This window comes from Tamandua tetradactyla, chromosome 1, assembly GCF_023851605.1.
Source record: "Tamandua tetradactyla isolate mTamTet1 chromosome 1, mTamTet1.pri, whole genome shotgun sequence".
Lineage (NCBI taxonomy): Eukaryota > Metazoa > Chordata > Mammalia > Pilosa > Myrmecophagidae > Tamandua > Tamandua tetradactyla.
In genome coordinates this window covers 117,078,543-117,104,016 of record NC_135327.1, presented here as the reverse complement: position 1 = coordinate 117,104,016, position 25,474 = coordinate 117,078,543, and the positions used below count along the sequence as shown (strand labels likewise).

The 25,474-nt window shown below is 37.4% G+C and overlaps 1 protein-coding gene, 1 non-coding gene and 1 pseudogene across 8 annotated transcripts in view; 2 read left to right on the top strand and 1 right to left on the bottom strand.

Annotated features, from left to right (window-relative positions):
• The window catches only part of UMAD1 (UBAP1-MVB12-associated (UMA) domain containing 1), a 307,029-nt gene that overhangs the window by 241,057 nt on the left and 40,498 nt on the right, over positions 1–25,474 (top strand). The window lies entirely within an intron of this gene.
• Positions 7,827–8,586, bottom strand: LOC143651966 (nucleophosmin pseudogene; annotated as a pseudogene).
• LOC143653198 (U6 spliceosomal RNA) lies at positions 23,099–23,205 on the top strand. The gene has a single exon (XR_013161156.1). It is a non-coding gene; the product is annotated as a U6 spliceosomal RNA (small nuclear RNA).

Sequence of the window (25,474 nt, the reverse complement as noted above, 5' to 3'; positions counted from 1 at the left end):
AGAAAAAAAAAATTTAGTGGCGTCTCTTTAGAAAAGTTTTTATGCTTGTATACTTTTGTGGGCTGTTTCCTTTTAAGAAATTCTTGTCTCTAAGATTGTAGTACTTATGTCAGTGAACATTAATCTTGCTAAAAAAAGTGCTGATATGCTATTTTGTTAATTAAGCCCCGTCTCCTTGCTGCTTTCATTTTAAAATGTTCAAATATTGTTTTGCTTCATAATTCCCTGATATGTCACTAATAACATTCTCTATCATATAAAAGAAGCCCAAAATGCCACAAACAAGGTAAATAGGTCATTCATTCAGCTAAGTTTTTCCTTCTAGGGTACCACCAGAACTAGAATTTCCAGATTTAGCAAATTAAGATACTGGGTACCCAGTTAAATTTGAATTTCAATTAATCAATGGATAAATTTTTAGTTTAAACATGCCCTGTGTAGTATTTGGGACATACTTATACTTTAAAAATTATCTATATTTTATCTAGCAACCCTAACTATATAACTCAGCTCTCTTCATAACTCAGAGAATTCCTAAGTCTGGTAAATTCCATGCATGGCCATCCTATACTATGCTGTTTGCTAATGCTATCCCAACCTAGTACTTAGTGACAGAGATACTAACTTAATACAGGGACAATTCTTTGAAGCCCAAAATGATTCAAGTATTTTATGTCCACATTTTTTTGGTGTGAAATAGGAAAGGGCAGACTGTATTCTCATCTTACCCACTTTTCATTTTTAAAAAGGGAGAAAATGCTCCCACGTAAGGTGACAGTACTGATTCTTAAAGCTGAAGGACACCTACCACAAATAGCTTTTGATTCTCCTTCTTCCCCACCTCTATTTTTGGTTCATTTAATATAAAATCCCTAGTGGTATAATTACAAATGTAGAACCTTAAAAGAATGAATTCAGATAGAAAATGAACGTGCTTTATAAACATTGCTGAAGGCAGGTTTGGTGAAAAGTGACTCATCCAAAACAAACATTGCCCTCCAGGTGAAAGATTTTAACTTCCCTTTGCTCTCTCTTTTCCTCATCTCATCCTGCCCTTCATCACTTGAACAACCGTGCCAGGGAAGAGTCCCATAATATGCAGATTCTCTTCCCTTGTCATCTAGATTATTACTAAGGTCTCCTAGCTGATAATCTGCCTTCAGCATCACACCCTTCCAAATCTGCATTTGTCTAAATCGTAAATCTTACCGTATCACTGGCTCACCTCCAATGACCACTTACCAGCTGATTAAAAGGGCATTTGGTGCCTTTCTTGGGCTCTACTTAACTCTCCCTTCTTTTATGTCCTCCCTGGCACTCGCTGCTCCAGCAATAACAAATATTTGAAGTGCCTCAAACATACCATGTTTCTGCATATCTTCAGCTTTTTTCTGCATAGTTTCCTCTGACTGGAATGCATTCAAATTCACAACTCAGTATTTCAGAAAGCAAAGGTGTTTTTGACAGTTGGTGATTGGTAAATGGATAAATGTGGTTCATGGTATTTTGGGTCTGGAAATCAGTAAAAACAATTGCTGTTACTTATTGATCTTCTACTGTAGTATGTACCGTGCTGACTGCATTGTGTATATATATTACCTCATTTAGTACTACTCATTTTAAAGTTAAGATAACTGACAATGATGAAATGACTTGTCCGGGTTATATAGCTAATATATAGCTCACACTCGAACTCAGGTCTGTTGGGCTCAATCTGAACTCTGAACTGTCAAGTTACTGAATCAGATCAGGGCCTACAGCTCTGCCTCAGTCTCCCCAGGCTCCCTAGTTTTAGGCTTCCTGCTGCTGGGTCAGTCTCTGCTGGGTCAGACTCCAGGGATCTTATCCCTGCTGGCCTTAGAGCTGTTTGTGTATACGTACATTTTTCCAAGTGCGAGGGCAGAGGGGCCTGCCAGTAAAAACACTGAGCTAGAAAAAGAAAGGATATAACCCCTGACCTGTTTTGCTCTCTGCCTTCCTTCTTTTTTCCTTCCCCTTCTTTTTGCCCACCAAGGCTTCTTGAACCCTGTTTTTCTAGCACTTCCCCCCACCTCAGAACTGGCACATCGTGTATTTTCCTCACGCCTTGAGAATCACTGACCAGGAGATTAGGGGGAATTAAGGACTAGAAAAATTTGGCCCAAATCATCTACAACTCTCAGTGTCAAACTTAAAAGTTTGAACTGTATTTTGTATGTGATTAGGAGGTCACTGACAATAATGTTATCCCTAGATTAGGGTAGATAAAAGTTAGTAGCTTTCCTTCAAGATATAAAATTTAAAACTCAAAAATGAAACACTAGTTTCTAATTATATAATATTATTAGATGGCCATGTTACTTTCTGTAAGTTGCGTTGTAATATCTCCAAACATTTTCTTGTCAGCGTTCTTGTTAGAGCAATTCTTAGCATTTAGTGAGGACTTGCCTTGAACAGGACAACTAGCAGTCTTTCTTAACAGTGAATTTGGTGATAAGGATAATTTATATAGGGAATAAGTCTTTCCTGATGAAATTTTAAAATCATCTTTTAGTGAACAGCAGCAAACCCTTATACCCCTGGATGCAACAGATATTCTCACAATAACAGCAATAACTCTCTACAGGTTGGGGGGGCAGGAGATTTCTATTAAATTTATCCATTCAGGAGGTAACTTTAAAGCATCTACTTTGATCATAGCTTTGTGTTATTCCTTTGGCAATGTGGGAAGATTACAAAGACAGTGAGTATATGGTCCATTCCTGTAAATCATTTGAATGTCTGAAAAAAAATTAAAGTTCATTTTACTTTTTATAAATGTACATGAGCAGAAAAAGGGAAGTGTTGAAACCTGAGCTAGAAATATAACCACATTGCATTAGATCTCATATCTTGGATCTGGTTTGAATTTAATTTTTATTTTCAAGGAGGTAAATTTCATATTCTGATGCATTTTAAATGCATAAGCATTTTTCAGAACAAGGTTCCATACTTTTCAGTGATGAAAAATATTTATGATACGAAGGTACGTGTTAATTTTATTGACACTCATCCTAATAAGACATTAGAGAAACATGCGGTATCCATCTTCTGGATCTCCTCCGTTAGGCAGGATTTAGAGGCTGGGCACTCAAGTCATGTGCAACTCAGCTTTTTCCTCACATTTAATTATTCACTAAGTCCTGTCAGTTCTGCCTTCAGTGTCTCTCTTATTTGTCCTCTCCTTTACCTTGCCTGTGGCAGGACCAGAGATCAGGCCCTTACATCTTTCATCCGATTTGTTACAGAGCCTCTGACTGATCTTTTCTGACTTTTACCATTCTGATTTATTCTTTACATGAATGCCAGAGGTTTCTACTTAAAAAGCAAAAACAACTTGTATTACCTTTTCTTGCACTCAAAAACCTACAATGCGTTACCTGTTACTTAACAGAAACATCCCATTGCCTTGACTTTTGTGAGGGGGTAACCCAACTCTTTCCAGGTGCCTCTGAGACTGAGTTTCACCTCGTACTTGGTGCTAGAAGCCACTTTTCAGACATGCCTGGTGCTTGCACAGCCCCCTGTCTTTGCTGGCTCTGAGTAGTGTTTCTGGAATGCCCTTTCCGCAGCAGTCGCTGTGGAGTTCATCACTGCGCTTCAAGTCCATCTCAGAATGTGTCTGTTTTTCCCGGAGCCTTCCCAGGTTTCCCCATTGAAAGTCATCTCTCCATTTCTGTCCCATCCTTTTTTGAGTTTTATCACTGTTGGGCCTTTTAACAAACTAAGCTGTATGCTCTAATACCTTTCCTCCCCCCTCCCACCCCATATTTTCTTTTTTTTCTCTGGGTACCCAGTAACTTCTAGCCAACTTTGAAGTAAATAGCTCAATTATACTGAGCCTTAACTTCAGGATGTTTTGTTTCTATTTTCCTCATCCCTGACTTTCTATTTCAATGTTCTCTGTATTCTTCCATTGTATATCTCCTCAAAACCTTTTAGGAAGAGATGCAGAGGGCTTCAGTGAATATAAATAAAAGCAGGAACTTTGTACCATCGATCTTTTATCTTCCAGTGCAATGTTTTCACCAAATAGGTAAACTGAATTGAACTGAACTGAACAGGAGCATGTTTACATCCCCATTTCTTTCTAATTATCTACGCAGAGAAGTTACAGTTAGTTTTGATTAATAAGCAAATCACCCAGATATTTTTTGATATGACTGCAAGAGTATTTTTTAATTGTAAAATAAATAAATCCCTAATATATATATACTTTGTTGTTTTTAAAAGTGAAATCTCATGTCTTTCTGGTTTTTTAAGATATTAAGGTTATACCAAATATTAATAATATATGCATTTATAAGGAAAATAATTTGTGTTAAATAAGACATTTTTGCCTAATGTTGTAAATTGAATGTAAGTTCACCTCAGTTAGAATTCGGATAACATTAATCTTACTTTTTTTAAATCCTCACCTCTCATCTATATTTCTGACGTGTCCTCACTTCAGAACTCCTTACAGCCAGCCGTAAGTTCCAAAGGACATGCTCAGGCTTTGTTTCTTACAGAAAAGTATTCCTCTTCCATAATTTTGAAAGTACAATTAAGTGGGGGTGCATGGTTGATTCTCTATAATTTTTTTGCTTATCTGAAATATTTGATAATAAAATCAAGGAACAAACAAGTCCTTATTATTTCTGTTCTTTATGCTGTCTTTTTGTGTGCCTTTGAATGAAAGAAGTCAAAGCGGGTCTCAAAATCACCGGCCTAGTTTTCATTATTCTGAAATTTGATAAGTTGGTTTTGCAGTATTTTTAGGCTCACTTTCCCTGATTTTGTGAACCAAGCCCTCCACGTTTGTCCCTGGTGAACTGGGCCAGTGTTTAGAGCCAGGGCCAAGAGCTCTGATTCCCTTTGTGGGTATTTGACAATTACCTAACTGTGCTGTAATTCCGCACTGACAGCGTTGGGATAATCACTTTCATACCTCACAGGAGTATTGTGAGATTAATTAATGTTTGTAAAGTGTTTTCAGGATCACCGTGAAAGGTATTAATTTATAAGCATGTGGTATTATTATAATTATTAGTAGTAATAGGGATGGTTGTTTAATGCAAATTTGCCTCTAAGTGTAGTGTCATATTTTCAAAGGACACCCTCTTTCTTTGTGGCCAGATGTGGATACAATTAACCCTTTACCCTTTATTTTGAAGATACAATTAGCCAATTGTGTATGCAATTAGATGCACATGCAGTTTTTGCTAGAACAACTAATTACAGCGTTGGTGAAAGACCTTTTGAAAATGTTGGTCCTTTGCTCCTTAACTGTCCCTATCTACGTAACAAGCAATTTGTGCTAAGCATATCGCAGGACCCTGGAAGCTCCTGACTGTTAAAGAATTGCTTCTGCAGTTATTCAAGAAAGATTTTACTTTATTGAAGCCATAGCTTTGTATTTTGCCATCAGTCCTTAAAAAAAAGCCTTTCACATGGTTCTGGCTTCAAAGATTTTATTGATTTTTCCTAATCTTGACATTCGACTAGAACATTTTCAACAGATTGTGTTTTGTGAAGCTAGATTTTCTTTTGTAATTTCTTTCTCCATTGAAAACTCTATTCCCTTTCTGTTTCTAATACAAACATATTATTTTATATTCCCCTTACTTAGTATAAGTAGTGAGTGAGGAACAGATCAGTTCTGATCCTGCCTCTCAATTATAGCTCAGTGATATCATTACTAGAGGGGACTTTCAATCACTACAGTGTAACTTCTGTTTATACAGAAAAGTAGAAGAAAATTGAGGAAACCAGAAGGATATTGTTATATTCATTCATATCCACTAAAATCCTGTTATTAAATAAAGGGGGGGAGTTCATGACTTTTAATGGTGAATTTAAAGACAACCTCTTTTAAGGCATTGACTCTAACAGTTTTCTCTGATAATCATTGAATTCTTCTTTGTATAAGACACCGTGCTACCACCATGAGGAATTCAGAACTGAGCAAATCATAAGGAGCTTAGAATAAGTGTTGAGGATGAGAACGGTGTCCCTGTATGCACATACAGTAAGCCCTGTACAAAGTGCTAGAGTCAGTGAAAGTGGTTATCGCATTGATTGGGGCATCAGGAAAAGGTTCTTAGAAGTTGCAGTTGGGATAGGACCTGAAGAATCCATCAGCTTTTGCTAGAGAAGTGGGGTAAGCCTTTGATTGAGCAAAGGCACAGAAATGCTGAAACATAAGCAGGTTCAGAGAAGAATGACTGGTTTTGCTAAAGCGTGGGTTACCTTATGAAGGAAGCAGTAGAGAAAAGACTGGAAAAGCAGCTTGGGGTCACATTGTGGAGGGTCCTGAAAGTTAGGTAGAAAATTTATATTTAATTCACCTGACAATACAGGCACTATCTGGTTTTATTTTTATTATTTTTTTTGGGGGGGGGGTCAGGTACATGGTCCAGGCATCGAACCCGGTCTCACAAACAGCAGGCGAGCATTCTACCACTGAAACACCCTATACCCCTATTATATGATTTTGACTGTAAATGACATGATCAGAGCTATGCCATAAAATCAAGCGAGCCTCAGCATGTCAGATTGACTAATGTGGGGACAGACAAGAGGTGAGGAGATGCATTCAGTGGTGTTGTAAAATTAGGACTGGAGTCTGCTCTGGACCAATATCACTGGGAATGAAAAAAGAGAGTGATTATATACATGAGGCACCCTTTGGAGTTAGTATTTCTTCATATTGGCCACTATCCTGATGTAGAGGTGAAGGACAAGAAGGCATTAGGTCAAGATGCCTGGAAAGAAAGAGGAAATTACCTTTAATTGAAGTATGGACATCAGGATGGGGGCAGATAAAAGAGAACTAACTCTTAGAAAAACACCATGGCATATTCTACATATACAAAACAGAATAGATGAAGCTTAATTCTGGTTGTCCAAAGTGGTATTTCTAATAAGAGTGGCAGAAAAAGAATTCTATTTTATTTCAACAACAAAATTAAGTTGTACTGGCTAGGACATCCTGACGATATAGCAAATTAGGGAATATAAACACAAAGATGGCCAAAATTAAACATTTCTTGGAGATTATTAACACTTAGTCCATGAAAATTAATTAAAAAGCTATACGTGTATGCTAAATACACAAAAAAACATGTCCCTGGATTTATACTTAAAAATACCTTTAATCATTGAATTGCAGCTAGAATGTTGATGGTTACTTTTTAAATTTCTACTTGAAACGCTTGAAATGAAAAAACCAGAGCAAAATAGTTATTTTCGTATCTAATCTTAGAAATGTCTGTTTTCCATCTTATTCTGTAAAACAATGGTTTCCAAGGAGGTTCTATGGATAATTTATCATGGCATCAGCGATGCTCAAGAATGCGGAAATATACCCAAGTATCCCTAGCATCACTAGATAACATGATACATCCACAAATTTCCTATACTCTTTCTAGCATTTTTACATTTCAGACTGAGCCATGTCATTGGACAATAAATCTCATGATTCAAGGAGATAGTGCCAATTATTTTTTAATTCAAATACTCATTGAGCAACTAGAGAAATACAAGGGTGATTAAAACATGGTCTGAGATAGGTGAATCAAATGCTCGCTAGCAAGCAGAGTATGGTTCACTGAATCACAGCAGTCAGAAGAAAAGTGCTTTAGAAAATTAAGAGATTACTTCCAGCCTAGAAGGGGGCATGGCTTGGAGGCAAATCAGGTAAGGGGACTGAGATTACGATAGAAGAATTCAGTCTGGATTGTTGATGATGCTTAATACGGACTATATTTGTCTCCTTTTCCTCATCCCATCTTTGGGCTTAGTTTACCAGTAGTGCCCAGAACTGTTCAATGTGCTTTTTCTATACTTGTTTGCAATTTTGCTTTAATGTCTCCTACAGAACTAGGCTCTTTCAGTGTTTAGGAATTTTTTCTTGTGTTTTTGGAAGAATTCTTGCCCTTTTGATATTGGTGTTGATGGTTTTGAGTCTTTTCCATTCTGATTTGGTTTCTGTACATTTTTCACTGGAGTATCTTGCATAGATTTCTTCACTGGAGCTTTTTTTCCATTTCCTCCTCATCAAAATCATCATCATCACCATCATCCTCATCATCATCTTCACCAGCAGCAAGTTTTGCTTTTCCCTTTAAAGCCTGGCTACCACTTCCAGGAGCAGATCGCTTTCCACATACACTTAAGAGTTTCACATCCTCCTCCTCCTCATCTTCTGACTCTGCCCCTTCCTCCACGCGTCTAGGTGCTGTCCACTGATGTGTACAGGCCCTGGGCCGCACGTCAATGGTAGGAGCACAGGTGGTGTTATTTCAGAGCCTCCAGGGGAAACCACTGGCTGTACGGACATTTTCAAAGTTGGCAGTTTTGGCAGTTTGGACCGCCTTCGTAATTCATTGCCTCTGCTTCAACAATGTGCAATTCATCCTTTGCACCATTCCCTAAACTGACTGTCCTTAAAGATAACTGGTGCTCATTTTCATCATTATCCACCTTAAAGTGATCATCTTTGTTGGCCTTTCATTCACAACTGAAAAGATAGTTCTGGGGCCTCAGGGGGCTCATGTCCATGTCCATCTCCATCAAATCTTCCATGGGGTGGTCTCACACACTAAGGTGGGAGAGAAGACGAATGGAGATAGACAACCATTGTTCCAGAGAAGTTGTGCAGGATGGAATCACACCAGGGAACCCAATTATTTTAAAAATTCTTTTTAACCTTTATCTTTCTAAAATGAAGAGTTTGTAATCCATATAGAAGATGCCCATGCATATAATTTCATAATGCAGTAAGGCATTGTGGAAAGACTATGAGCTTTGGAATAATTATCTAGCCACTTTTTGTATAAAAGTAGAATAATAAAACTTTATCCTTCCAATTGCTCAGGACAAATCTTAGGAGTCATGCTGATTCCTATCTCACATACCTGAATCTAATCCATCAGCAAATCCTGTTGGCTGTAGCTTCAGACACATCCAGAATGCAACACTTCTCGTCCTCTTTACTGCCACCCAGGACCAAGTTTCTTATTGTTTTCCTTCTTCCATCCCTGCATGCTCTGCAGTCTATTCTCAGCCACAAAAGGGCATGGTGATTCTTTTAAGGCAGAGGGTGTATCCTGTTACTCCACCATTCAGAAGCCTCCGGTAGCCCTGTATCTCACTTTGACTGTAAGCTTAAGGCCCTACCCAGTCTGGTCTCCCAGGAGCTCTCTGGTCTCTTCTCCCACTCTTGTTCCCTGTGTTCTCACTGCTCTGGCCTCACGGACCTTCCCTTTGCACTGGCTGTTCTGGCCTGGAACATTTTCAAGTGTTATTTCAGAAATCACCTTTTAAATGACATCATTCCTGACTGTCTTTATTTAAAATTTGTAACTCCCCCATGCCAACACTACCCACCCCCTTCTCCTACTCTATTTTTCTTTGTAGTACTTATCACCATCTACCATACACTACATTTCACCTATTTTATTATTTTTCCATCCTAGTGCTTAGAGCAATGCCTGGCATAGTGTAGGTGCTCCAAAAATATTTTTTGAATGGAGTAGACACCCTTCTAAGCACTGATTATTAAGTGCTAGGCACTGATTATTAAATGAGGTTACACATCAGAATGACCCCTATTCACTCAATAAATGTTACCTTCAATTTTCCCCTTTCATTTCTTGAGGTGTAGAGTATACAGTTGTACACAGCATTCTGAAATCAAATTTAACATAGTTTTATTCAAAAAAGCCATCATTATTTACTATTTGTGGATCTTTGTGACTGTAGAAATGTATTGCACTAATCCCTTTGGAAACCATTCTTCCATTTTTCAGTTCATTCATTCAGGCTTACAATTTATATCTCTGTTTGAAATTGTATTAGCTAAAAGGCTGAAATTTTCAAAAATGTTAGACCAGTCTTAGAATGGTTTCGAGACACTTAGACTTCTTAAAATTTTTCCATCTAGATTAATGTATTCTATTCCGATTTTTTGTTTTGAATCCATGAATTAATCATTTTCCTAAAAGCTTTGGGAAGGATCTTGTCAAAAACTTTTTTTCCAACAGAATCTATTAGTGCATTTTTAGTAACTTGATTGTTTTCTCATTAAACATTATCTGTCCACTTAGGAAATACATTGCTGGATACAAAGTTATTTCTATATATGCATATAAAATACCCAGACATAAACACATATAGATTTACTCAGGAGCAAATAAAATACACACAAACACACTTACAGATTTACTCAGAGGAATCGAGTATTCAGTACTCTTATGTTTTTAGTTATGTTTTATGTATCTAATATGTCAAAGACTATTAGAAGTATATTAGTCTCTCATATATTTGTGATTTAATCATTTCTATCATTATTTCTATATTTTGTTCTGTTTTTCATATGTTGACAGTTATTTGATATGACAAGATTTGTGACTATTAAATTTCATTATGAATTGTACCTTTTAATGTCTTAAAAAGTATGAAAGGTATAGAACAGTCCTAATGTTCTTTGTCTTATTTTCTTACTCAATCTTAATACAACTATATTAGTGATTTCAAAGAACAAATTTTGGGCTCCATTGATCCTCTGTGTTATATGTTCACTTTCCATTCATTTCTGAGCTTATCTTTATTATTTCTCTATTTTACTTCATTTTAGTTTATTCTGTTCTTTATTTTCTATGTTCTTACATTGGGCACTTAGTTCTTTAATTTTCATTCTTCTCCAATATATACATTTAAGGCTATATATGTTCCTCTAAGTACACATTAGCCATACTCTTCAAATTTTGGTATGCTGGACAACAAGCAAGTGGATTGATAGTTTTGGTGGAGTGCAGAATTGCCAGAATGCAACTTCTAGAGTGTGTAAGCTAGATTGTCAGGAGGTGGTAGTCAGGCTGGACAATGTATGAAATAGAGTTATGTGGCTAGTACAGATGCTATTAATGACAAAGTCTCAGAAAACCATGGAGGTACATAGCTGTTGTGGGGCTAAAGGAAAGAAATTTGAGAAGTGAGGAGGACATGGAATTGAGAAGATGGAGTGTTGAATGGATTGCATGTATTAATGGTTTTCAGCTCTGGCTGCACATCTGACCAACTTGGGGAGCTTTCAAAGAATATTGTTGCCCACACCTCACTCCAGATCAATTAAATTAGAATGTGTTTGTGGGGTTTGTCGAATTGCTGTTTTTCAGGAGCTCCTCTTATGAATGTTCACATTGCCAAGAATGATAACAGGAGAAGTGATGGAGAAACTGTGGTGAGCTAGGGGCACATGGCAGGGAGGAAGAATGATTCAAGTAATCATTGACTCATTGAAGGGCACTTAGCACAATGCATTGCATATGGCATGTATACCAAAAAATGGAGCTGTTATATTTGCTATTATTATTATTATTACAGTGGCAACAGAAGCAGCATTATTCTGGGAAAAGAGTCCAGATCTTTTATCAAAATTCTTAAAGGGGCTTCACAAAATGTTATGAACCAGTAATTTTAGATGATCATCAAGGATGGTTCCTAATAGAGTCTAGCAAAAAACTACAAGTTAACAGTACTTGTAATAGACCTTCCAGAATAATTGTAAAGCAGGGAGGAGCACCATCCCATCATAGCCTGTATTGGCAGGCTGTGGCCATCAGAAGCTAGGTAGTCAGAAGTGGGATGCAACTCCTTGCCCTTGGGAGCCAAACAGCAGCCTAATAGATCTTATCATCTCTTGTCAGCCTAAAAGCTAAGACAGCTGGTAGGTATTTTTCCATTAATAGGAGCCTAAAAGCCTTTGAGCTGTGTTTCAACTTTCCTGCTTAGTGGAGGGCTTGGGGGTGGGGTGGGGAGAAAAGACAGACATGAAATGTAAAACATTTTAGTATTTTATTTTATGTTCCCAAGTTACTTTGTGAGTATCTTGCCCCTTCTCCAAAGAAGGAGCATTATTAATCAGGATAAATAGAACTATTTACAGCTAATGTGTAATTGTAGGTACTTCAGTGACTCTTTGAGATGTAGTCTCAAAAAAGAATGCAAGGGAGACAAGGCAGTGGAGGAGGAGGGTGCACCCGGACGGGAGTTGTCTGGTGTGTACTCTGCACCTTGGGAACATTATTGTGTGTGGAACGGCTGCTTTTGGAAGAGAAAATGTTTGGTTTTCACAAGCCAAAGATGTACCAGATATTGAAGTATAGAGGGGTGCTGTATTTGCAGGGCTAAGTCCTCCAGCTCTTGATTCACTGACAGTAAATGCGATGAAAAGAACTTCCAGAGCTGCTTTGGGTTGCACGAGATTCGTTCAAGAGATTTCTGCAGTGCCTGTGTCCTGCTTGTGAAAAGATGGAAGAAGCTGCCAGCAGGATTAAAAAACAAAATGAAACCTGGAATCATGTGGTAGATGCAAGGGCAGGACCCAGACTAAAGACTATACTGAAACCAAAGAAAGTGAAAACTCTGTCAAAATAGGATCAAAAGCCACCAGATCAGTAAACTTCAGAAGAAATCTAAATGTCACGTTCTGATGCTTACAGTCCAACCACAAGTGCCGTCCCAGCCCAGTCTCCGTGTTACACTAACAAGTCAGATGAGGTCTCAGATACCAAGATGGCTTCTGGCTCTAACAGAACACTAGGCTTTTCCTCTTTAGATCTCACAATTTGGAAAATACAGAAAATATGTTGAGGGATTATCTAGAAAGGCCATTTGGGGGAAGTCCTCATTGCCATACATCTTTGCAGGCTTTGCTGCAGCATTGAGAAGACAGCTGCTGAGCAACTGGACGAGCGAGGGCCAGAGCCTCTACCCATCTCCACCCAGGAGTGGCAACTGAGGTTTATGGAGAAGGGAAACAAACAAGAGATTACGTTAAATTTTGGAGAGATAACAAAACAACAAAGTGGCCCTCCTATTTTTAACTTGGATACTTGTTATTCTGCGGAAAGACTGTTTCTAGAATGGTTTTGAATGGGTTATTCCCACACCCCACCCCTGCCCCAGTTCCACAAACTCTGAGGCCATGTCTAGCTTACTGAAAGAAAAAGAAAAGTGTATATAATATTTAAGATGCTGAGTATTTCATAGGAAAGCTGAATGTTGCTGTACAGTGCTCTTTAAGTCTTTTTTGAATCCCCTTCTCATGAATTAAATCAGGGGACTATCAAGAAATGGGATTTGCTGTATGATAAACTATATGTAGTTTTAGTCTTCATTTTTTTTTAAGATGACTCAGCTACACCTGTTTTCCCTCATGATAGAAAGTATGTCATATCTTAGTACTATGGACTTGCCCCTAGAAATATTTATTAATAATTTTGAGATTTTAGGTCTTGCCAAACTTGTGATGATTCAGACTTGTATTACTGAAATATTAAGGAAAGTTAAGCTTTCTGTTGCAAATAGCTGAAAGAGAAAGTAATTATTAATTATACAGGGCGGTAACTTGACTGTATATTTTGTACCTCCTTCTGTATTAATATGAGATAATGATTTTAATGTATATGAAACTTCTAAAGCAGAATCAAAGCTCCTCTTGGGGAAATGGCAAGGCTTTAGAATAAGCGATTCTATCTGAACTGTACAAAGCATCATGGTAGAGAACACACACTATTAAAAATATCTGAAAAACATAGTGTGCAAATCTTCAAGATGGCACAAATCACAAGTTCATTCTTCTTGGGGCACATTTCTTAAAGGGCTTAGTCGAGTGTGTATATAATTGAGTTATATGTGTGTCATATGACTGGTGGCTTCACTGAAAATCTGCACAATTCAGTTTTAGATCTGGATTACTTCACTTGACCTTTGTGAAGCTTTTATCTAAGGAGAGTGGGTGTTCAACTTGTTAGGTTTTGTGTTTTTTTTTTTTTTTTCTTTTCACATAGTTAAAGTAAAATTCTACTAGAAGGAAAAGAGATGTGTGTTAATGCTGAGTGGCTTGGTTTGGGGTTTGGCTGTTTTGGGTTAGGCTTTCTGGACATTGACATGTTAGGTGATAAATAAATCCTGAACATGGAGCGCCTCAATTCTAAAATATCTATTAAAACCATCTCACTTGAATCCAAACCAAAGAACCCCATTTCTAAAATTTCAGGAAAAAGAACAACCCTAACTCAAACATTTCATGAGGGGAAGAGCATTTTGCCTACCTTACAATAACATGACTCAGTGCTTTCTTTTAAAACTGGGTTTTGAAAATTGGATAATATCCTCTTTCTCCGCCTGCCGGCGGCGCTTCCACCGACAGCCAGCCCTCCTCTCCCTCTTTCTCCGCCGGCGGCGCTGCCACCGCCATCTTGCCCTCCTCTTCCCCCTTCTCCGCTGACGGCGCTCCATCCACCATCTTGTCCTTCCCTTTCTCCTCCTGCTCCGGCGGCTCTCCAACCACCACCGTGCCCTCTTCCGCCTTCACCGGCTCCTCCGCCACCGTCCTCGACAGCCTGGCCATCCTCACCTTTCCTCCTCCAGAACAGCTACTGGGGGAGTGGAGATGATATAGAGCAGCTCCTGGAGCCACAACGGAGATCAAAGGGACGGCGTACCCCATCCTGGAACGGCTGACTGTCTAGGAGAACCAGCTCCGGTGAGATCGCCGAGGGGCGCGGGCTTTCCTGGGTGGGACGGCAAGCGGTCGGAGTCCCTCTCTCCCTCCTTCCCAGGCCAGCTGGCAGAATTGGGCAGGCGGTCCCCTTGGGCCGCGGCGGCTGGCGCCCCCACCACGCGAGGCCCCCCGGACCAACTGAGAGAGTTGGGTCGGAAATCCTCAGACGGCGCAGAACGGAGACCAGGGGGGTCCCTTCCAAACATGTGACTCCCCAGTCCGGCTGGGAATGGTGCACTCTCCCAGGCTGCAGCGGCTGGCGCCCTCCTGCCACGCTTGGCGCCCCGGGCCGACTAGGAGATTCGGTCGGGTGCTCTCCCGGGCTGCAGCGGCTGGCGACCCTCCCCGTGTTTGGGCCCCCGGGCCAGCTGGCACTCTTCCAAGCCACTTCGGCTGGCGAACCTCCCCCACAGCGAGAGTTTTCCAAAGTTAAAGGACCCACAGCACCTTTTACTGGTGGAACCTTTAGACAAATTTGTGCCACGAGCGCCACCTACTGGGCAGGATAAGAAAAGCAGAACCCAGAGATTTCACAGAAAAATCTTTCAACCTGTTGGGTCCAACACCCAGGGAAATCTGACTAAAAGCCCAGACGCCAGCAGAAGATAACGGATCATGCTCAGAAAATTGAAAATATGGCCCAGTCAAAGGAACAAACCAATAGTTCAAATGAGATACAGGAGCTGAAACAACTAATGCTGAATATACGAACAGAAATTGAAAACCTCTTCAAAAACGAAATCGATAAATTGAGGGAGGACATGAAGAAGACATGGGCTGAACAAAAAGAAGAAATAGAAAAACTGAAAAAACAAATCACAGAGCTTATGGAAGTGAAGGATAAAGTAGAAAAGATAGAAAAAACAATGGAAACCTACAATGATAGATTTAAAGAGAGAGAAGATAGAATTAGTGATTTGGAGGATGGAACATCTGAATTCCAAAAAGAAACAGAAACTATCAGGAAAAGAATGGAAAAAGTTGAACAGGGTATCAGGGAACTCAAGGACAATATGGACCGCACAAATATACGTGTTGTGGGTGTCGCAGAAGGAGAAGAGAAGGGAAAAGGAGGAGAAAAACTAATGGAAAAAATTATCACTGAAAATTTCCCAACTCTTATGAAAGACCTAAAATTACAGATCCAAGAAGTGCAGCGCACCCCAAAGAGATTAGACCCAAATAGGCGTTCTCCAAGACACTTACTAGTTAGAATGTCAGAGGTCAAAGAGAAAGAGAGGATCTTGAAAGCAGCAAGAGAAAAACAATCCATCACATACAAGGGAAACCCAATAAGACTATGTGTAGATTTCTCAGCAGAAACCATGGAAGCTAGAAGACAGTGGGATGATATATTTAAATTACTAAAAGAGAAAAACTGCCAACCAAGACTCCTATATCCAGCAAAATTGTCCTTCAAAAATGAGGGAGAAATTAAAACATTCTCAGACATAGAGTCACTGAGAGAATTTGTGACCAAGAGACCAGCTCTGCAAGAAATACTAGTGGGAGCACTAGAGTCAGATACGAAAAGACAGAAGAGAGAGGTATGGAGAAGAGTGTAGAAAGAAGGAAAGTCAGATATGATATATATAATACAAAAGGCAAAATGGTAGACGAAAATATTATCCAAGCAGTAATAACACTAAATGTTAATGGATTGAATTCCCCAATCAATAGACATAGACTGGCAGAATGGATTAAAAAACAGGATCCTTCTATATGCTGTCTACAGGAAACACATCTTAGACCCAAAGATAAACATAGGTTGAAAGTGAAAGGTTGGGAAAAGATATTTCATGCAAATAACAACCAGAAAAGAGCAGGAGTGGCTATACTAATATCCAACAAATTAGACTTCAAATGTAAAACAGTTAAAAGAGACAAAGAAGGACACTATATACTAATAAAAGGAACAATTAAACAAGAAGATATAACAATCATAAATATTTACACACTGAACCAGAATGCCCCAAAATACGTGAGGAATACACTGCAAACACTTAAAAGGGAAATAGACTCATATACCATAATAGTTGGAGACTTCAATTCACCACACTCATCAATGGACAGAACATCTAGACAGAGGATCAATAAAGAAATAGAGAATTTGAATATTACAATAAATGAGCTAGACTTAACAGACATTTATAGGACATTACATCCCACAACAGCAGGATACACCTTTTTCTCAACTGCTCATGGATCATTCTCAAAGATAGACCATATGCTGGGTCACAAAGCAAGTCTTAACAAATTTAAACAGATTGAAATCATACACAACACGTTCTCGGATCATAAAGGAATGAAGTTGGAAATCAAGAATAGGCGGAGTGCCAGAAAATTCACAAATACGTGGAGGCTCAACAACACACTCTTAAACAACAAGTGGGTCAAGGAAGAAATTACAAGAGAAATTAGTAAATATCTCGAGGCGAACGAAAATGAAAACACAACATATCAAAACCTATGGGACGCAGCAAAGGCAATGCTAAGAGGGAAATTTATTGCTCTAAATGCCTATATGAGAAAAGAAGAAAAGGCAAAAATGCAGGAATTAACTGTCCTCTTGGAAGAACTGGAGAAAGAACAGCAAACTAATCCCAAAGCAAGCAAAAGGAAAGAAATAACAAAGATTAGAGCAGAAATAAATGAAATTGAAAACATGAAAACAGTAGAGAAAATCAATAAGACCAGAAGTTGGTTCTATGAGAAAATCAATAAGATTGATGGGCCCTTAGCAAGATTGACAAAAAGAAGAAGAGAGAGGATGCAAATAAATAAGATCAGAAATGGAAGAGGAGACATAACTACTGACCTCACAGAAATAAAGGAGGTAATAACAGGATACTATGAACAACTTTACGCTATTAAATACAACAATTTAGATGAAATGGACGGATTCCTGGAAAGACATGAACAACCAACTTTGACTCAAGAAGAAATAGATGAAAAATCCACAACAAAATTACTAGAGCTAATAAATGAGTACAGCAAAGTAGCAGGCTACAAGATCAACATTCAAAAATCTGTAGCTTTTCTATACACTAGTAATGAACAAGCTGAGGCGGAAATCAAGAAACGAATCCCATTTACAATTGCAACTAAAAGAATAAAATACCTAGGAATAAATTTAACCAAAGAGATAAAAAGCCTGTATAAAGAAAACTACAAAAAACTGCTAAAAGAAATCACAGAAGACCTAAATAGATGGAAGGGCATACCGTGTTCATGGATTGGAAGACTAAATATAATTAAGATATCAATCCTACCTAAACTCATCTACAGATTCAATGCAATACCAATCAAAATCCCAACAACTTATTTTTCAGAATAGAAAAAACAATAAGCAAATTTATCTGGAAGCGCAGGTTGCCCCGAATTGCTAAAAACATCTTGAGGAAAAAAAACGAAGCTGGAGGTCTAGCGATGCCAGACTTTAAGGCATATTATGAAGCCACAGTGGTCAAAACAGCATGGTATTGGTATAAACATAGATATATCGACCAGTGGAATAGAATAGAGTGCTCAGATATAGACCCTCTCATCTATGGACATTTGATCTTTGATAAGGCAGTCAAGCCAACTCACCTGGGACAGAACAGTCTCTTCAATAAATCGTGCCTAGAGAACTGGATATCCATAAGTAAAAGAATGAAAGAAGACCCGTATCTCACACCTTATACAAAAATTAACTCAAAATGGATCAAAGATCTAAACATTAGGTCTAAGACCATAAAACAGTTAGAGGAAAATGTAGGGAGATATCTTACGAATCTTACAACTGGAGGCGGTTTTATGGACCTTAAACCTAAAGCAAGAGCACCAAAGAAGGAAATTAATAAATGGGAGCTCCTCAAAATTAAACACTTTTGTGCATCAAAGAACTTCATCAAGAAAGTAGAAAGACAGCCTACACAATGGGAGACAATATTTGGAAATGACATATCAGATAAAGGTCTAGTATCCAGAATTTATAAAGAGATTGTTCAACTCAACAACAAAAAGACAGCCAACCCAATTACAAAATGGGAAAAAGACTTGAACAGACACCTACCAGAAGAAGAAATACGGATGGCCAAGAGGCACATGAAGAGATGCTCAATGTCCCTGGCCATTAGAGAAATGCAAATCAAAACCACAATGAGATATCATCTCACACCCACCAGAATGGCCATTATCAACAAAACAGAAAATGACAAGTGCTGGAGAGGATGCGGAGAAAGAGGCACACTTATCCACTGTTGGTGGGAATGTCAAAGAGTGCAACCACTGTGGAAGGCAGTTTGGCGATTCCTCAAAAAGCTGAATATAGAATTGCCATACGACCCAGCAATACCATTGCTAGGTATCTACTCAAAGGACTTAAGGGCAAAGACACAAATGGACATTTGCACACCAATGTTTATAGCAGCGTTATTTACAATTGCAAAGAGATGGAAACAGCCAAAATGTCCATCAACAGAAGAATAGCTAAACAAACTGTTGTATATACATACGATGGAATATTATGCAGCTTTAAGACAAGATAAACTTATGAACCATGTAATAACATGGATGGACCTAGAGAATATTATGCTGAGTGAATCCAGCCAAAAACTAAAGGACAAATACTGTATGGTCCCACTGATGTGAACGGACATTCAAGAATAAACTTGAAATATGTCATTGGTAACAGAGTTCAGCAGGAGTTAGAAACAGGGTAAGACAATGGGTAATTGAAGCTGAAGGGATACAGACTGTGCAACAGGACTAGATACAAAAACTCAAAAATGGACAGCACAATAATACCTAATTGTAAAGTAATCATGTTAAAACACTGAATGAAGCTGCATCTGAGCTATAGGGTTTTTTTTGTTTTTGTTTGCTGTTTGTTTGTTTGTTTGCTGTTGTTTTTTTACTATTATTACTACTTTTATTTCTTTTCTTTATATTAACATTTTATATCTTTTTCTGTTGTGTTGCTAGTTCCTCTAAACTGATGCAAATGTACTAAGAAACGATGATCATGCATCTATGTGATGATGTTAAGAATTACTGAGTGCATATGTAGAACGGTATGATTTCTAAATGTTGTGTTAATTTCTTTTTTTTTTCTTTCCGTTAATAAAAAAATTAAAAAAAATTAAAAAATTAAAAAAAATAGAAGAAATAGATGACCTCAACAAGCCAATCACAAGTAAAGAAATTGAATTAGTCATTCAAAAGCTTCCTAAAAAGAAAAGTCCAGGACCAGACAGCTTCACATGTGAATTCTATCAAACATTCCAGGAAGAATTAGTACCAACTCTCCTCAAACTCTTCAAAAAAATCGAAGCGGAGGGAAAACTACCTAATTCATTCTATGAAGCCAACATCACCCTCATACCAAAACCAGGCAAAGATATTACAAAAAAAGAAAACTACAGACCAATCTCTCTAATGAATATAGATGTAAAAATCCTCAATAAAATTCTAGCAAATCGTATCCAACAACACATTAAAAGAATTATACATCATGACCAAGTAGGATTCATCCCAGGTATGCAAGGATGGTTCAACATTAGAAAATCAATTAATGTAATACACCATATCAACAAATCAAAGCAGAAAAATCACATGATCATCTCAATGGATGCAGAGAAGGCATTTGACAAGATTCAACATCCTTTCCTGTTGAAAACACTTCACAAGATAGGAATACAAGGGAACTTCCTTAAAATGATAGAGGGAATATATGAAAAACCCACAGCTAATATCATCCTCAATGGGGAAAAATTGAAAACTTTCCCTCTAAGATCAGGAACAAGACAAGGATGTCCACTATCACCACTATTATTCAACATTGTGTTGGAGGTTCTAGCCAGAGCAATTAGACAAGAAAAAGAAATACAAGGCATCAAAATTGGAAAGGAAGAAGTAAAACTATCACTGTTTGCAGACGATATGATACTATACGTCAAAAACCCGGAAAAATCCACAACAAAACTACTAGCGCTAATAAATGAGTTTAGCAAAGTAGCAGTTTACAAGATCAACAGTCAAAAATCTGTAGCATTTCTATACATTAGTAATGAACAAGCGGAGGGGGAAATCAAGAAACGAATCCCATTTACAATTGCAACTAAAAGAATAAAATACCTAGGAATAAATTTAACTAAAGAGACAAAAAACCTATATAAAGAAAACTACAAAAAACTGCTAAAAGAAATCACAGAAGACCTAAATAGATGGAAGGGCATACCATGTTCATGGATTGGAAGACTAAATATAATTAAGATGTCAATCCTACCTAAATTGATCTACAGATTCAATGCAATACCAATCAAAATCCCAACAGCTTATTTTTCAGAAATAGAAAAAACTATAAGCAAATTTATCTGGAAGCGCAGGGTGCCCCGAATTGCTAAAAACATCTTGAGGGAAAAAAACGAAGCTGGAGGTCTAGCGATGCCGGACTTTAAGGCATATTATGAAGCCACAGTGGTCAAAACAGCATGGTATTGGTATAAACATAGATATATCGACCAATGGAATTGAATAAAGTGCTCAGATATAGACCCTCTCATCTATGGACATTTGATCTTTGATAATGCAGTCAAGCCAACTCACCTGGGACAGAACAGTCTCTTCAATAAATGGTGCCTAGAGAACTGGATATCCATATGCAAAAGAATGAAAGAAGACCCATATCTCACACCTTATACAAAAGTTAACTCAAAATGTATCAAAGATCTAAACATTAGGTCTAAGACCATAAAACAGTTAGAGGAAAATGTAGGGAGATATCTTATGAATCTTACAATTGGACGTGGTTTTATGGACCTTAAACCTAAAGCAAGAGCACCGAAGAAGGAAATTGATAAATGGGAGCTCCTCAAAATTAAACACTTTTGTGCATCAAAGAACTTCATCAAGAAAGTAGAAAGACAGCCTACACAATGGGAGACAATATTTGGAAATGACATATCAGATAAAGGTCTAGTATCCAGAATTTATAAAGAGATTGTTCAACTCAACAACAAAAAGACAGCCAACCCAATTACAAAATGGGAAAAAGACTTGAACAGACACCTATCAGAAGAGGAAATACAAATGGCCAAAAGGCACATGAAAAGATGCTCAATGTCCCTGGCCATTAGAGAAATGCAAATCAAAACCACAATGAGATATCATCTCACACCCACCAGAATGGCCATTATCAACAAAACAGAAAATGACAAGTGCTGGAGAGGATGCGGAGAAAGAGGCACACTTATCCACTGTTGGTGGGAATGTCAAAGGGTGCAACCACTGTGGAAGGCAGTTTGGCGGTTCCTCAAAAAGCTGAATATAGAATTACCATACGACCCAGCAGTACCATTGCTAGGTATCTACTCAAAGACTTAAGGGCAAAGACACAAACGGACATTTGCACACCAATGTTTATAGCAGCGTTATTTACAATTGCAAAGAGATGGAAACAGCCAAAATGTCCATCAACAGACGAGTGGCTAAACAAACTGTGGTATATAAATACAATGGAATATTATGCAGCTTTAAGACAGAATAAACTTATGAAGCATGTAATAACATGAATGGACCTAGAGAACAATATGCTGAGTGAATCCAGCCAAAAACTAAAGGACAAATACTGTATGGTCCCACTGATGTGTAATTGGAGCTGAAGGTATACAGACTATGCAACAGGACTAGATACAAAAACTCAAAAATGGACAGCAGAATAATACCTAAGTGTAAAGTAATCATGTTAAAACACTGAATGAAGCTGCATCTGAGCTATAGGGTTTTTTTGTTTGTTTGTTTGTTTGTTTTTACGATTATTATTACTTTTATTTCTTTTCTCTATATTAACATTTTATATCTTTTTCGGTTGTGTTGCTAGTTCTTCTAAACCGATGCAAATGTACTAAGAAACGATGATCATGCATCTATGTGATGATGTTAAGAATTACTGATTGCATATGTAGAATGGTATGATTTCTAAATGTTGGGTTAATTTCTTTTTTTCCGTTAATTAATAAAATAAAAAAATAATAATAATAAATTGAGGTTTGTATTTTTAAAAAAATTGGATAATATAAATAACAATAAAGGGTGAATTGCTTTTTATTGGCACCCTACAGTTTTATAGTTCTTAATCTAAACTTAAGATTCGTATGTCTTCCTTTTGGAAAAACCTATAAATTATGTGCCACCAAATGCACACTACACAGTGAGTTGGGTCTCCCACAGCCATTGAGGGGTAGCCTCAAAGGAGTCCTAGCCAGTATCATCTTCCTCTTGAGTTATATTTGAAATGTGTTTTTTTGAACATTTTGACTGCAGTATTGATGGTAGAGTATATTATAATATCGGTCATCTTTACTTTGTTATTTATTTATTACTAGACCTCAACCCCAGTCTTCTTTTTTCCCCTTCCACCTTTCTTTGCCTATAGGATGTACTGTATGTAGTCATGCACTTTGTATTAATATACTAGAAATATAGAAATCTATTTTATGCTTTTTATACTGTTGGAGACTTATAATAAAAACTTTTACTAGGGGGCTCGCTTCAGCAGCTTCTATATTAAAATTGGAATGATACAGAGCAGATTAGCATGGTCCCTGTGGAGGGATGACACACAAATTTGTGAAGCATTCCATATTTTTTTTAAAAAGAAAAGAAAACTTTTTTTCAATTTTTATTAGAGTTTTGAATACATTTAGTCTTATTAGAAAATTTAAAAAACAAATTCAAGGAATTGATTATTTATCAACATAATCTTATTTTTCTGTTCTTGTACAAAAAGCATGTTTTCACTATAGGTTCATTGGGAAAGCTGGCAGGGAAGCATCTTAGAAAAGACAATGTCAAAGAAAGACTTGAGCTATTGATTGTACACTTTGGATAGATTGTATGGTATGTGAATAAAACTGTTTAAAAAAACCAGAATCAGCAGGAATGGAATGAAAGTATCTGTAAAGTAAAAAAAAAGAAGAAAGAAAGACAAGAAATAGTTCTATCTGGAACATTCCAGAATAGTTCTAGTCTAGTCTGAAGAGGGTTGAGATACAGCTCTCTTCTTATAATCAATCAGATTTAGTTTTGCCATAAAGAGACATAACTCCTATGTTTTATTCGCAATTCTCTCTTCCATCCATAATAGTTCTTGTCAGCTTACATTATAAATGAATAAAAGAGCTAATTTTAAAAAGAACTAACTTTAAATTAGCTTTTTAAATTTAATTAGTACTTTTATAACATACTCCAGTGAGAGGATAAGACCCACCCTGAATGAGCTGGGTCACATCTCAAGTTAAGATCCCTCTCACCAAAAGATCCAATTTGTATGTGCCTACACCCACAGGAATGGATTAGCTTTAAGAACATGCTTTTTTCTGCGGTACATATAGCTTCAAATCATCATACTCCCATCCGCCCAAGATACCCAGGTCCACCAATTTTAATATTTTGTCACATTTGCCATATCATTCTGTCCATCAGTCTGTTCTTCTATCTGTTCATCTACCATCTGTCTTTCTGTCTATTTATCAATCCATTTTCTGAACAGTTGAGAGCAGGTTGTATACATCATGCTTCTTGAACATGTAAGACTGCCATGGACATTTCCTAAGACCAAGGATATACTTACGTAACCACCTTAAGTTCAGTTATCAAGTTCAGGAAAGTTAACATTGATGGAAAGCTTACAGTTTATGTTCCAATTTTTCCATTTGTCCCGATAATGAATGTCCTTTTGAGCTTTCTATCCTCCCTTGATAAATCCCACACAGGATCATATATTGCCTGTAATGGTCATTTTGCCTCTTAGCTTGCTCTTTGTTTTTTTTTTCTTTTTCTTTATCTTTTCCTTTGTGTGTGTGTGGGGGGGGTATATATATATATAATGTAAAGTTTCCCATTCAGCCTTGCCCAAGCATAGCAGTCTGTGGGATGTGCACTTAAAAAATGGTAGGTACTATTATTTTTGTTGTTACTGTTTTTATCATTATTATTATTGAGGTGGCAACAGTAGCAGCATTCACTATGTCATACTGTCCTCACCAGCGTCCATGAATGGAATTTTCCATCTCCCACGCAGAAACTCTATACCCATTTTATATTAACTCCCTATTCTCCTTGTCTTCTTGCCCCCCAACAACCCCGCCTCCAGCAACCTGTACTCACATTTCTGTCTCTATGAGCTTGCATATCCTCTGATACTTTCATTGTAGTTACAACTGGGGCTTAAATTTAACATCCTAAATGTGTAACAATTTGTTTGTCATTGATTACAACTTAACTTCAATACATACGCAAACTATGTTCCTGTACCCTTCAACCCCCTCACCTCTATGTCATTATTGTCACAAATTACATGTTTATTTACATGTCAACAACCACTGATTCCTCTTTACATTTTATGAATTTTTCTTTTAGATCCTATAGGAAATAAACAGTGAAGTTCCAAAGCAAGAATACAGCAGTTCTGGAATTTATATATCCCTTATTTATATATCCCTTACTAGAGATCTTTATTTCTACATGCAGCCTCAGTCCATTGACTGTTGTCCTTTCTTTTCAACCTGCAGAACTCTCTTCAGTATCTCTTGTAGGGAGCCTAGTGATGACAAACTCCCTCAGTTTTGGTTCATCTGGAAATATCTTAATCTCTCCCTCATATTTTTTTAAGAGAGTGTATAACAGATAATTTTAATTTTGTACAAAGTAAACATCTTTTCATTGGTTTCACACAGATGTTGGATTTTGCAAACAGACAATATCATCCTTTACCCTGTATTCTTTTTTTAAAACTTTTTTTATTGTATAGTATAACATATATACAAAGCAAAGAAATAAAAAAGCCATAGTTTAATGTGACTATGTGATTGTGAAAACTTTCTGTCTGATGCTCCTTTTATCTATCTTTTTGACAGA